This window comes from Melopsittacus undulatus, chromosome 5 (genome assembly GCF_012275295.1).
Source record: "Melopsittacus undulatus isolate bMelUnd1 chromosome 5, bMelUnd1.mat.Z, whole genome shotgun sequence".
NCBI classification, from domain to species: domain Eukaryota; kingdom Metazoa; phylum Chordata; class Aves; order Psittaciformes; family Psittaculidae; genus Melopsittacus; species Melopsittacus undulatus.
The window spans coordinates 10,195,034-10,210,228 of record NC_047531.1 but is presented as its reverse complement, the minus strand read 5'-3'; the positions used below and the strand labels follow the sequence as shown (position 1 = coordinate 10,210,228).

At 42.6% G+C, this 15,195-nt stretch overlaps 1 protein-coding gene and 1 long non-coding RNA gene across 3 annotated transcripts in view; one reads left to right on the top strand and one right to left on the bottom strand.

Annotated features, from left to right (window-relative positions):
• The window catches only part of SCAF11 (SR-related CTD associated factor 11), a 46,511-nt gene extending 38,426 nt beyond the window's left edge, over positions 1 to 8,085 (bottom strand). The window contains exon 1 of one of the 2 annotated variants that reach the window (XM_034062826.1): positions 7,883 to 8,085. The gene's annotated coding sequence lies outside the window, so the exon portion shown is untranslated. Of the gene's footprint in view, positions 1 to 7,039; positions 7,339 to 7,882 lie in introns of those variants that run through there. The other variant, XM_031048034.2, reaches the window with a different exon arrangement.
• Positions 7,797 to 14,674, top strand: LOC117436180 (uncharacterized). The gene is made up of 3 exons (XR_004549614.1): positions 7,797 to 8,035; positions 13,635 to 13,766; positions 14,467 to 14,674. It is a non-coding gene; the product is annotated as an uncharacterized lncRNA (long non-coding RNA).
• The last annotated feature ends 521 nt before the right edge of the window (positions 14,675 to 15,195 follow it).

Sequence of the window (15,195 nt, the reverse complement as noted above, 5' to 3'; positions counted from 1 at the left end):
ACAGAAGAAGTTAAAAAAGCACTTTGGGGAGCTAGCTGTCAGTGCAGTCTCATTTAATTCAAAGTCCTGTGCTGATCAATCTAACCTGCAATTTAAAACTATGTATGCATCCCTACTGGCTCTTTAGGGACATTACTCAGGTTTGTGAGAAAACCCCGATCCACTCTGCCAGAGGACAAACTAGGTTACTCGAGTCAGCTCTGGACAACACAAAGGCAGCAAGGACAAAGCTGTGCAGTTTTCCTGAATGCTGAACTAAGGCAATTTTGCATGGTAGCTCCTCAGTAAGGCTGCCACTCCTAACACTGCTTTCCAAAGATATTCTGTATTATATAAGATAATGAAAGATCTAATCTTTACAGAAGCGCAGGGCTTGATCCATGATAACCCTAAGAAGAAACACTTCATTGGAACCATGGTTAATTCCCCACAGAAAAATACAGCTTCATTTATACAGAAGACAGGATAAACAGAACCTTCTGAAAACTGATATAAGATGATGAAGTGTATATTTACAGAAATTAAAAGACCACCCTATTTTGCTTTCCAATCCAGCACTTGCAAAAGAAGGTAATATTCACTGCTGTTTCACATGTGTATGGGCACTATAAGACTCCCAACAGAAGCAACATTATAGCACAAACACCACCGCAGGGATGACATATGTGTGTGCCAGGGACTAAGTCATGTTGTTTCATATACCGATTGACAAAACACTGAAGTACCATAATGATTAACATAATACAAAGAAACATGAAAAACAGTGTACATATAATTTATAACATTCTCTCACAAAACGTACAATTCAGCACTTAGGTGTTTAAGTAATCTGACTAAACTGGATGGAACTGAGATTTAGAAATAACAGGAACTAATTAGGGATTAGGTACTACTGTCATGGTGCACATGGTCCAAGCAACTAAATCAAATCAGCATAAACTCCTGACCTTGCCTTCCACTGCTGAGGGTCCTTAGTCACATGCATGCTTTTGCAGCTGGAAGGGATAGCATTACATACCAAAGTCAGCAAAAATGGGTCAGCCATTTCCAAGAACAGCTTAAAAAAAAAAAGAGTACTTTTTCCAGGCACTTGGAAGCACTGGCATTTTCATGCTTTCCACCAAAGAGCAGATATTTGGCAGTGGGTCACTGAGATCAAGAACATGCTTTCCACACTAGCAACCATTCCAAATCTAGCCATGTCACAGATCTGGGAAAACCAAGTTTGCATTTACTCGAGACATTGTTACTACTCATTGCATTTATTTTCCCATAAACTGGATCTGTGCTTAGTATACACTAACAATTTCAAGTTCCTATCCCATTGCTACACTGCACATGCAACATTCCCACAAGATGAATGAGCATACTTCAGCCAGTGCTATGGCAACACAGCAGGACTTGTTGCAATCATTCTCTGATGCTAAAGAAACTAGGAAGACCATCTTTATTTTTCTTAATGCCATCCTAAACATAGCCAAATAACTGGATTTAAACACCAGGGATGCATGAGCTGAACCAAAAGACCTTGCAAAGACAGCACTGGAGAACCTACTTCTTTTTAACAGTGCAAGGCAAAATGCTGGACAAAACTAACAGAGTAAGACTGAACTCAAATGAAAAGTTCAGGGGCAGTAAAAATAGCAAGAAGCACATTTAATATATAAAAAATTAACTGGGCAACAAAACCAGAGCAGCAGGTGATTAGAAAAGTATATTGTGCCAAAGAAGAGAGCTGAGTCCAGCTAAGGAAGACATAGCATGCTACTGTCCCACTACAGACTGGCCTTATTCTTTCTTTCACCCAAATCGTGGTGGTCTTCTCAGCTTCCAAACGTCAAACCCCTGCAAACTGAAGGGCATATCTCTAACAAAATTTAAGCAATGTACAGGCTTCCCTATAATTTTATGGATTTAGTGAAATGGAAAAAATGCACTACAAAAAAATTGCACAGAACCATACATATACATTTGATAAAAATATACTGAATTTGAGTCTTCTGTTAAAAGCATGCTGTTCTTTCATTCTAAGCATCAAACCAGGAGTTTAGTAATCTAACCTATTATTTTGGTATTAAAAAAAAAGTTTCCATAAAAAGCATTTTCAGCTTACACATGAACTATACAGACATTGATTCAAAACCAAACATACACCACAACAATTTAAAAATACATTTTTCCTCTCAGAGGCATACTTTTTTAGAAAAAGCACTAGATGAAGCACTAGGTGTCAAAAACATGATCCTAAAGCTTGACTTTGAATAACAGCATTTTATAAGCTCAGGTCAAAACCGTACACTAACTTCCCACAAATCTCCAACAAAAAGAAAGGCTTTATTTTTGGAAAATGGTGGAAAAAATAATAAATTTATGAAGGATTTATGACAACTGAAATACTTTAAAGTGTAACTGCACTTTGCACAAGATCTCCAACAGTATTTGTTAGAATAACAATGCATTACATATCATTCCAGAAGTAGTAAATAGATGGCAATTAAGCAGTTTCAATTACTGTTGATCTTGCTTTCACAGCACTTACTCAGCAATCATTTTCACGATAGCTAAAATAAAGCTAGAAAAACACAGCCAGGAATGGAAGACAGATATGTGAGAAAAGGTTTCCTTAACACCAACAGCAACACAGAAAAGGTAACTAAGTATTAACCATGTAAGAGAGAAAACCCAAATCTGAGCTTGAAAACAGAACCTGAATTGCATCACCTTTCCTTTCAACCTGTGAAGAGAGTCTACTAATAGAAAAACAACCTGATCACCATTTCGGGTTGCTTTTACTATATAGATGGCATCAAGAGATTACCTATTAAAAAATGGTACTTTACTGTGAATCCTTAAGTAACCAACCTAGGTTTTGTTGTAATTGATTATTCCATCTCATTGCAAAGCTTCAGAAAGAACTTAAGCTTCCTACATCAGCAATACTAGAATTTCCTAACAGCAATGAACCCCACTCTCATTCAAAGTTTCTTCCCAGAATAACCACAACACAACCACTGATCCCAACCGACTTATCCAAGAGTTCTCTAAGATGCCTTCCCTATTTCAGATGATGAAACCACATCGTAAAAATCACAGTTGCATAGGTTTAGAGAGAAAAATATACTTTACCTTCATTGTTATAGGTAATTTTATTTGGTAACATCTCTAAAACAAAACTACAATGAGTTCAAGGTAGTCCTTACAAACTGCTTTTCTCCAACTGTTTCATAAGACTTCCAATTACTTTCCATTACACATATATATATCCACAGGGGTCACTACCTTTCACATCATAAGTAATAAACCAAGTTTGTTTACACAAAGCAAAGCTGTGTACAAGTGCTTATTCAGAAAGCAGAGAAGAATTTTGTTTTCTCCATGACCAGAACTGCTGAAGCCCAAATAAGACTGCTCATCTGCCTTCAGATTGTACCTTAACCTCAAGTTTGAATATCAGTACAGCTCAGTTTGTTGTAAAGGTCTCCATATCTCTTGTGGTGCACCAAGAATGGTAGAAGTCTTCATGCTGCAGTTCTGGCCTGTGTTGCTATCTAAAGTTATGGACATACATGAAGATTTCTGTCAGACACTGATCCCACAGAATTTCACATTCTTATTACTGATGGCAGTCTAACAAAAGCCAGGTGGTTAGCAAAAAGACAACACGCATTAACTCGCTTGACGTTTCCAAGTAATTTCATACTAGCTTGGAAAAATTCCAAACATCATTAAATGCATCACTTGGGTTTACTCACAGATAGTACCTTTGAAGGCAGATCACAGTTAAGCAGTACTTACAGACCAAATAACAGTGGAACAAAGATTGCATTTTAATGGGAGTTCACTAATCCTTAAATAAAAACTGCATTAAGACAGACATTACTATTAGTGTCTGTTAGAAAAAGTAATCAGATACTGCAATTTACCACAGTATTAGGCTTTATAAAACAGCTTCTAGAAGACACATTTCTTGGTCTTCCCAATTCTCTCTAAACATGAATGAGTACCTTTCAATATTTATACATAAACATCTCAGAAAGTTATGAAGAAATACCACTGGTCACAGAAACATAAAATTAGAATGTTACTTTTTCTTGTTTGCTGAACATGGAGTTCATGGAGCATTCCATGAGTGCTCTTGAGTTAAAATTCAAACTTTATGTTCTCATGGGGAAAGAAAAAAAAAGAGTATACTATCATTCATCAGAATAATCTGTAAGACAGTATTACTCTAACAAAAAATGAATAGGAGTAAATACTCATTTTAGCACAACATACACAAGTATAAGGCACAGATGCTTACAGATGTGTAATATGTTACCTGAATAAATGCATTCTACACAAAGATAATTTTAATCTTGCCTACTTAAACAAAATTAAATGCAGTATTTTGATCATCCTTTGTCAAGGCAGTTACTTTCCCCAGCCTAAGAGTGACAGCTTCCACATTTGGTTAAATTTAACTTCCTTCCCCATCTAAATCTTGAGGAAAACTATCTGATGTGCCATATAAATAAAGATATAAAAAACCTGAATGTTTTTAAAAGTATAAGGCAATTTCCTTGGCACTTTTAAATAAAAACAAAACCAAAATCCAACTCCTGACAGAAAAACTACTTGTTGAATCTGGTATGGGCCACTAAAATACTTAATTATGCACATTAAACTGTTGAGCGCCCTTCCAATATTGTGCCTTTGGCACTTCAACAGACCAACATGCAGAGGTGATGGATAACTGTTCAGGACAGCAGAGCTACAGCTTCAAGGAACAGAAAGGCAGCCGTGCATTCACCTTCCATCTTCCAGTGGCTGCAGTCCTCCATTTGTTATTTTACAACTGCAACAAACTTCCTACACAAGAGAATCGCCCTACTACTCAAAGCAGTTCAAGGGACCAAAACTAAGCAACTTCCAAACCCAAATCAGAGATGTTCACAGCCTTCTGCATGTAAAGTGTTCCCATATCCTCAACTTCTTTGTACAACGAGATCAAGTAGGGGAAACAAGACACAATGTCACTGCACTCATATCCTCTCAGATAAAGGATGCTAACCTCCAAGGCAAAGTGGACTAGTACATACAGATGAAACAAAACATGCTCACACTGCTGAAAGGACATGAAGGAGAAGTGCTCTAAAGAATATGTGCATTAGAACCCCCCTGGTATTCATGACTACAGAAGAAGGGTTAAGAGTATCAATCTATTTAACATTGTATCTCCAACCTGGGGGGGAAGGCAAAAAATCTGGGCAATGCTGAGACTTATAAAACCTTAATCTTAAAATGGTTTAGCAGATTAGCTGTAACCATTTCAGAACTCATTCAGACAACTTGACCACAACGAATAATCAGTTCAGCTATGAGCAGTGCATGGTTTTGTTACTATTAACTGGAAGAACAGTTTTTCTCCCTCACCTTAGACTGCTGGCAGAGAAAATCCCAGCAGTGAACAGTGAACTGTCAAAAGGCCAGGCTTCAAGAATTATAGTGTAGGTATGGCAAGTCAGTCCATCAGACTTTCTCCAGCAGGTGTCTGTCCCCTCCCCCCCAATATAATGTATGTTTAAATATATCATTAATTGAAATAAATTTATCCTTTAATTACTAAATAAAGCCAACTTTAATAACTTCCAGTTTTGCACAGTGGAAAACTGAGGATAGTGGACAACTGAGAAGATTCTACAAAGAATTCCCTCTACCAGGAAAACAACAACAAATGTTTGTAACAGAACCATCACATATCATGAGCAGAACCATCTACAAGTTTTAGAAAACCAGAGGGCAGAAGTCATGCATCAACTGTGTCAAACCACAGTAACTTGAGAGAACAAAGAAACTATTATCTGGATGTTTCAAATGCAATAGCTGAATAACTGGAAAATAAGACAAACTTACATCTCCTTGTGAAATCAAACTCAACAACCTTCACACTGTGTTTAAGCACTACAGGTTTCAAGAAAACCACCAAATTCCTGGAGAAGTATTCCCAAATTTAAAGGTAATATGGATAACAAGATAAACTAGTGAACTCATAAACCTGTTACTAAAGAAGGCCTGAAAAAACATTCTCTTTCAAGACTACTTGGAAGAGATTTCCGCCCCCCCTAGACCACAAACCAGTTGTCTGTTCTGCTAATTTACAAGCAGACTTTAAGGCAAGTGGAACGTGACAGAAAATTGATGAATTTCTTTATTTGGGCCTTTTATCACTCTGGAAATTGACACATCAACAAATGTAAACCACTGAAAGGAAAGCTGCAAAAGACTTAACATTGTGACTGAGAGCCTAAATAGCCCCTCCCCCAACTATTTCTCATCCAAGGAAAACACAACAACAAACATTATCTTCCTAGAAATTCTAAAGGGTGCATATAATACAGCTTTCCATGTAAAGCAGACATGGATTACTAGACATAATCAACCAAATAATAGCTATTTTTTGTCATCCTGTCATTTCTTTTAAGAAGCCTAGTATTTATTTATGCTAAGATTAAAAGAATCCATGATAAAAGTATCTAAAGACTTCAGCCATTCTCCTTCTTCCACGTGTGAGAGTCTGAATACCCATGCAGAAATACACCAAAGTTAGATCATGCTTCACTTAAAACTATAAAGAAAATTAAAAGCCCCAACACATTAGTGATATGCAAGCATAAGACACTAAGTTAGCTACAGCTCCCTTAAAGGTTATTGAAGCTATAAAATTACAATCTTAAAATAGCCGTTCAATAATCACGGACATTCCATTATATAATTAATTAGTTGTGAACAGCTTTCACCATCTTCTAGCATTTTAAATAAACGATTCTTTGCCAGCAGTACCTAGTTACTGATAAACAAACAGTAGCTACTTGGTCTCTTTTGTTATGTCATTCTTCCTGAAAGTTTATAATTCATTAGTAGTCTAAAATAAAAGCACAGTTAAAGGAAGGGGAACATTTATAGTCCTACCAAAACTGTTTTAAAGTTTCAAACGTGGAGACAGCTTCTCAAAGATAAGTTACATTTGAGGCTCAGGCTAATAATACTCTTTAATACTCACCAAAGGGAAAAAAAGTAACTAGGACACAATGTACTCTAAACCACAAGCAGGGCTGGAGCCTCACTGGCTTGATAACCGCACTACATCCAGGCTCCAGTGTTACTCTGTGCAACTTGACTGCTGTTTAAGTCAGTCGCGATGCCACAACAGCTGAGCTGGGCTTGAAGCACAGCCTCTCCGTGCAACTTCCTCCACAGCTGCGAAGTCTCCGCTAACTCCTATTCCTCGCTGCCGGTATTTGCAGCCCCGGGAAGCTGCGGGACAGCGCTGCCGCCCCGGGCCGGGATCTTTGTTCAGGCCAGCGCCGCGGAGGGAAGGTCCCTGCGGCCGCCCCGCTCACGGATCACCGGGCAGGCAGGGCTGCGGTCATCGTGCCCCGACGGCAGCCGTCAGGGCGGAGGGAGCCGGTGGTCTCCGGGACACAGCGGCTCGCCCCGGCCGCCCCCTTTGTTTCCCCTCTCGCCTCGGAAAACGAGGCGGGCGGGGGGGCCCACAGCGGCCTGTCACAGCGGCCGAGAGCCAGTACCGGCCCGGGTCACCCACCGGCCGGTGCCACGAGGCGGGCGGCGAGAGGAGGGGACAGGAGGGGGGGAAGCCCGAGACCGGTAGCAAACCCCGCCCTCTGCCCGGCGGCAGGAAGAGGGCACCCGAGCCAGGCGGGCTGCCACCAGAGGCGAAGGCCCCGGCCGGAGCGGGACGGCAGCACCGCCCGCACCCCTCCCCTTTCCTCTCCTCCCCTCCGTCCGTCCGGCCGGCCCGCCGGCACCCTGCCGGGAAATGGCCCCGAGCACTTTCAACAGCCACACACAGACTCCGGAGGGAGGCCCCGTCCCCGGTGTTCACCTGGCGCCACGGCGTCCCCTCGCACGGTCACCGCTCCGCTGCCGCCCGCCCGGAGCGCAGGCTCCGGCTCCTCGCGATTCCCTCGCTCCTCCTCGGGGCTTCCGGCAGCGGCGCCGGCCGCGGCCGAGGAGCGTGTGCCCGGCCGGTTGTGAGGTGAGGCGGGACCCCCCTCAGCGCCCGCCCGGCCACATGTCCTGGCGCGGCCGGCAGTGCGCAGCGCCGGCGGGAGCCGCGGGGGGGCGCTGCGGGGCCGCCTTCCGCCTAGGGCCGGGGGGGGCTACCGAGAGAAGGCGGCGGCGTGGCTGCGGGCGGGCGACGCAGCCACCACAGAGACGCCTCCAAACCGCCCCGCCCAGCTCCGCACGCAGGAGCATTGTGGGATAGCATCAGTCCTCCGGCGGCGGGTTGAAGCGGGGGGGGGGGAGGGAAGGGGTGGTCACGTGACCCGCCACCTCCGCTGGCCAGCGGGGAGCCAATGGGAGGAGGGTGAGCGGGGGCTGGGGCGGGGCGGGGTCTCGAGCCGCGGGCGGGTGCGCCCCCTGGTGGCGGCGTGGCGGCAGGGCGGCGGCCGAGGGACGCGCGGGCGGTGACGTCATCTCCCCGCGCCGTGGGTGCTCCCCGAGTGGCTCGGTTTTAATTGCTGTTCTTAATTATCACTTTAATTAACCCAGAGGCAGCGTTGGCCGGGGCCCTGTGGCCAGGGCAGCGCAGCACCACGGGAGGGGGCGGTGGGGATGGCCCTCGGGCATGGGTCCATCCGCCCTGGGCGATGGCGGCCGTGGGGCGAGGGGCCGGATGCCTCCACAGCGGTGCTGGTGCGGTCCCCGTGTGTTTACGGTCGGGCACCGGAGCCGGTGCTGTGAGGGGATGGCGGCGGCGCGGATCCCGCTGTGCGCTCGGGGGTGCCTGAGGTGGGGTCAGTGGTGATTGGTGCTTGTGGGCCGCACGGAAGTAGCGAGGTTTAGTTCTGATCTGTTCGTCTAGCGGGTGTTGTTAGAGCAGTTTCACATAGGGGCAGACATCCTCGTAGCAGCGAACAGAAAGGTGTTCAATGCGGCAGCAGCTGTTTCACACCAGTCCTGTTTATACAACGGCGATGCTGGGCTGTGTTAGTATACCCATTGCTCCCGCATACGGGTTTCGGAAGCAGTGGGGCGCTGTGGGGAGCGCCAAACCCTAAACTGACCCCCCCAAGGCAACGTCTGTGCTGTAGCAACAGCCTACAAGGGAAGGGGAAGCATCTCCCCAAGCACGCAGGCTCGGCTGAGCGTCTCTTCGCGGCCGGAATGAGGTGGTTGCAGCCTGAGTGAAGCACAACGTGAATCGGCGTCAGACAAGAATGACGACATCTTATTAGTTGCCATGATTACTGGTGAAGTGTTAATTCAGGAGTAACTCGGGAGAACTTGAATTAACTAAGAGCAGCCTGTGGGGACAGCGTGTAAAAGTCACCGAAAGAAAGGAAAAGACTGGATTCATTAGCAGGCTGCAGGGAAATGTATTAAGAAGCAAGACTGTAGCCATAGGTTGGAAAGCACACACGGATGGAGATGAAATGTTTATGGTAAATCTGACTTTAAGTTATTAAGCTTAATGAACTCTCCAAATCTTCAATGAGATCATCTAAAGAAAGGATTTTGAAGGTTGGGATTAAAGAAAGCCCTGCTGTAAAGATGACTCAGTGCTGTGGTTTGAGCAGACTGAAATCTGGAATGACCCTAGCACAATACACTGAAGCAATTAAGGAGGGGGAACAGTAGCAGAAAACCAGCTGTGTGTTTGACTAGCCAGCCACAGAGGTAAGGTTTTATTGCAAAGAGGCCATACTATACAGAACTGCTGTATGTATTACTTGTTACTGTTGAGTCGTTTAATTAAAATGACTACTGAGTCACTTGGGACTCAGACGCAGAGAAAGCCTCGGTATCCACGGCTTCTATCACAAATCGTGAAGACATTGCTGTCATCTACTCATCCTGCACAAGTCATTTTGCACAGAAGAGCCAGGCAAGCTGAAGAGAGGTGTCTGAGAGAGAGGAATGCAAAGAGAAACACTCATCACTTCTGAGATGCTGTCTGTGCTTTTGTTTTATCCTCTCATTGTGTATCTGATGTCCATTCCAGCTCTAGCTCTTATACCTACTCACACAACTTCAAGATACAGAATAATGGAGGAGAGGCTTTGGCCCTTTCTCATCTACCTTTTGGGCTGAGCATGTACTGTATGCTGTTTACGATGGAAAGAAGAATCTGGAACCTTACTGTTGTCAACTCTGGCAAATATGTCTTGAGTTTTCCTATGTGCACATGAAGTTCCAGCCCTCAGAGGTTTCCAGCTGTGGCTAATGGTGTCCAGTTGGATAACTGCTTCCAGAACCAGCCCACCAAGTCTGTCAGTTCTGTCAAAGGAGGTGTGTCAGTGTGAGGTGTAGATCTGTGCCTGGTGAAAGGGGGAGCAAGAAGTTCAGGCTTTGTTAAGGGATATAGAAATAGGGGGTCATGAACTCTGATTTTTTACTAACCTCTGCAAACCCTATGATATAGGCACACTCATATGTTTAGCAGGCTCCACTCGTACACATACTTACTAGTGTTTTTCTTAGAAATCAAGAAGGGTTTGGTCTGAAGGGGTAGGTAAAATATCACTGGGATCTGAGGTGAAGATGGCAGGAAAGGAAGTATTTGACATACGTTTATTTGAGCAATGAATGATTAATCTGTAGGATTCTGAGCTTAGAATACTAGAAGCATAGAATCAGCTATACTGGAAAAAACCTGTAAAATCATAAAGTCCAACTGTTACCCCAGGACTGCTAAGTCCACCACTAAACTATGTCACTGAGGGCATTATCTACACGTTTTGTGAACACTTACAAGGACAGTGATTCCACCACTTCCCTGAGCAGTCTGTTCCAATGCCTGATCACTCTCTCAGTGAAGAATTTTTCCCTAATATCCAGGCTAAGCCTCCCCTGACACAGCTTGTGGATGTGAATTGAGCTTGACTGACTCTTGGATTCTGAGCTCTGAAGAATGTGGATATATTCAAACAACATAAGAAAAGTCTGAAGTGGACTCTGAAACAGAGCTCACTCACCTGCTCTGCCATCATGGATGCTCAGTCATACATATGTTACTCCTTCATTCAGTCGGTTCATCAAGATCTCTGGTGGTGGAGTCTGTTCCAAAGCCTCCTCAAGCAGGGTCTTTCTCTGATTTAAAGTATATACTTCTGGAAGGTTCTGATCCATAACCAGGATCCTTCCTGCTGCATCAAGCGCCCGTACACTTGGTCCTGTCCACCATGAGCACCAGGATCAGATTGTCTCCTTAACACAGACATTTATCTGCTTTTGATTTTTAAAATTCCTTCTTGATCTCCTTCCTAGGTTAAACAGCATTGAAAGGCCTACTGGAATCAAATACACAACAAATGCTGTCTGTCCTCTCCAAGGGGCTTGTTACTCTGCTGTAAAGGGAAATGACATTGGTTTGGCATCAGTTTTGTTCCTGAAAAATCAGTGTTGTTCCTTATCTTCTTCTTCTTGCCTTTGAAGTCTTACAAATCAGTTGCTTGATATTTTTTTTTCCTGTTTTTTTCTGAGGATCTTTCCTTCTCCCCCTTTTTCCAGCAATGAATTTTGATTATTGCTTTAATTTCAGATTAGACTTTAGCTTCTGTTTGATAACTATGAAAAAGTAAAACTAAATTAACTGGAAAACCCCTGGGTAGCTTAGCTAATTGCTCTAATAAAGTAGTGTCCTCAAATCTCTGTCTTCGGTACTTGCATTCTCATTGCTTTAAAGGATTTTTTCATTTTGAAGTTCTGCCGTATGTGTGTCTACCATCTAAGCAGGTTGTGTGTTTTGTGTATCAAGATGCCTCAGATAGTTGGCTGCACTGAGCACATTATTTCCATGTTAGAGCTTTTAATTCTTCTCTGGTTTAAAAAAAAAAAAGATGTTTGAGATACTTATTTTTTGCATGCATGGGTTCATTGTTTGGAAATAGCATGATGGTCTAGAAATAAAAATAAGTGGGATGAGTTAACACACACTAATGAGGAACTGAAGGCTTTTGCTTTTTTTGTTGGTTGGTTGGTTGGTTGGGTTTTTTCCTTGTATTTGTTTAATAGATGCTAGGGCCCGTGTTGGAAACACAGTTATCAAACTTCAGTTGTTTTTTTTGGTCTTCTAAATCATTAGAAGAGGTTAATCAGCTATAATTAGTTCTCCTATTGGTGTTTGAACCAGCCATGTTTACCGTTTAATAAGCTAAATACAAAACCCCCTGTTGGCTTAATCTTTGGCAGAACTTAGCTTCAAAAGAATCCAATGGGTGGGATCAGATGAGATAAAGTTTGGCAGCACACGTTTCAGGTTCACTGTATTTCCATATCCAGGAACCACGTGTCAGATCCTGAGAGTTTCCCGTTTAATTAAAGCATGTTCTGGCTCTGAAGCTGAAGATCTTGGACAAAACGCTAGGAAATCAGACTTCCTCAGTTCCTTGTGGATAGCAGCAATCCTTTTATATAGGATCAGAGGAATTTTATATTGGTTGGCTGGAATTTTCCTCTTGCCATGCCAGGTCGTGGTCACACTTCAACTGTGCTCCATGGAGATAGACTGGAATCCTCTGGAATACATCCCACTGTAGAAATGAAAGTTGTTATTAACTGCAAGATTGAATATCATGAAAAAGAAAAGGCTTCCTGTGTTTAGGGCTATGAGGAAACAGGATGTGAGATAATTATCCATAATTTACAATATATAACCATATTGTTTCCTCAGCAAGAAATGGAATGGGTGTTATCCTGCCATGGAGACACCATTCTTCAATTATTCCAAGAATTCCCCTGAGCGTTTTCAAATATCCTAGCAGTGAGCTGTGACCAACCACATTTATTCACAGTCTTAAGACAGAAAATGCTTGGAGCTTTTCACACCAGCGTATAATATGTGCATACCTTGCAATTTCTAACAAAACCCAACAGTGCACTCCTTAGCAAAAATGGCCCACATTCTTTTCATGTTCCAACGTATGTGTTCGCACTTGTGGCATGGTGACCTGTCTAACCAATTCATCACATTGGCCTTAAGCTGAACCACACTATGCAATGGTCCTCTTCACCACCCTGAACAGCCTTACTGGTTTCAGCAAACTTGCTGCAATAGGTTGTGATAAATAAGATTGAAAGTGTTTGGTGTAACTACTGCCCTTTGTCTCAGAGAAACTATAGGAGATAGATAGCTAAAAAGCCAAGTTAAGCTCAAATCAGAGGCATATGCAGGCTTGAACTCTTTGAGCAGAAGGGTTTTGCTGTGGGGCTGTTGGTGTGAGGGAGTGAGAGGAGGATGCAAGGGAGCAGGGTAACACCAAGAGAAAACTCAAGAGTACAGCTGAAATAGTTAGGGAAGCTGTATATAGCTTCAGGAAGCTGAGTCTTTTATATTTGTGCAGATAACCAGAATGAGGAAAAATACAGTGAGTCATTCCTTATTCCTCTGTCTTCTCACACTGAGCTGTAGGATGCCTGCTAGCCACCTGGTTCTATCAAGTGGTGTAATGGTGCACAACTTCTGTGAGTCAGACATACGTGTGCTTCACGAATGCCTGGGACAAACCTGTCATGAAACACACGAGCCATACACTGTAAAGGTGCAGCATGTACGAGGTGCTGGTGGCACAGTGAACTACAGCTGGGGATTGGGTATTTCAGGCTGCAACTGTGATAATGACTGCTTTCAGATATTGTCCAGGAATGTGCTACATGATTGCAGCTGCATACGTCACTCTTCAAGAAACTGCAGTCTCAAATGACCAAGGAATGGCAGAGAACCCAGTATCCATTTCTGCTTGTTCATACTCTCCTTTCTAAAAGTACTAGTTTATGTTTTGTATTTCTAATTTCTTGATTATTTTAGCATTAATCTCTGCATTATTTGCTTAATTAATGTCTGATAAGTGTTTTTAAGATAGATAGTGCCCATATGGTTATAATTTAATATACATAAATAGGCAGCTTGGCAAGACTCAGCTTTTGATACCTCCTCAGCCAACACTGAGTTTCTGCTTCTCAGTCTCAAGCCTGTGCCTGCTGTAGATTCAGCCATCTATTTGTGAAAGTCTTCAATCCTCTTGATATAGAAAGCATATACATTAAAATAATATATACTTTTCCCATGTGGCAATAGGAAGAAGAACATTTAAAATTATATGCTGAATTCTTAAATAACTGATTCTTAATGTACTTCAAGTAACGTCTTATCTTTCCTTTTTGATGTAGGAATAAGCCCATTAATATTCTTGATTTAATGCCCCATCTCTGGAAGTGATGTCCCATCTCTGGCAGTGTTCAAAGCTCACTGGGGCTTTGAACAACCTGGTCTAGTGGAAGGTGTCCCTGCCCATGGCAGGGGGGTTGTAACTAAATGATATTTAAAGTCACTTCCAACCCAAACCATTCTGTAATACTGTGATTAATGAGGAGTTGGATAAACTGCACCTTTCTGGTTAGTTTACAATATTTCAGCTAAAGCAATTGTTAACTGCAAATTCTTCTTGTCTTTGTTATGAACAGGTAATAAAGTAGGCATAGCTGGGTGGTATTGAAGAACTGAAGGAACCCTACAAAATGGAACCTTTCTAAGGCCTGTCACAAAGGAGCATTGATTGTTTTGTTATTTGACTTCTAATTTGTACCATGCAGTTGGACTCTGTAGATGGGGGTATTGCTGCCCCTATTGCATGCCAGAACTCTCTTACATCAATAAACTTATAAAACAGTTTTCCTTCCCTATCTTTTTTTCTCCTTTTTGTTTACCCTGATGGGTGAAAACCTCTCATCCATCAAGAGCTTATGAAATCTGAATCATACTGTGGAATACTCTAAAACTGCATTTTAATAGATCTGTTTCATGGGAATCAATACTTTTGTACTCCTATGAATATCTGAAAGTTTTTTAGTTTTTAAGCACATGCAAAAGGTCCATTAGTTGATTTTTTACATGCTAGATAAGGGCAGATTGGTTTGCCCGATCTTCCTTATTTAACCTCAAAAGGTTAGGAACATTCTTTGCCCTTTGCTGGTTCTGCTATAGAGGAGCCGCATATATTTAATTTAAAATGCTGAATCTTTAGTGCAGACTTACTTTCTCTGAAGTATTGACTAACTACTACAGTGAATCAATAAAAACCAATAAGAATCTGGCTTGAAATCCTTTTCTTCTTCAGTTGTCCAACATTTTGAGACTTGCAGTGCCATTTGCCCTTCCCTGAGTTTTTGAATACACCAGACATATCAAAATTA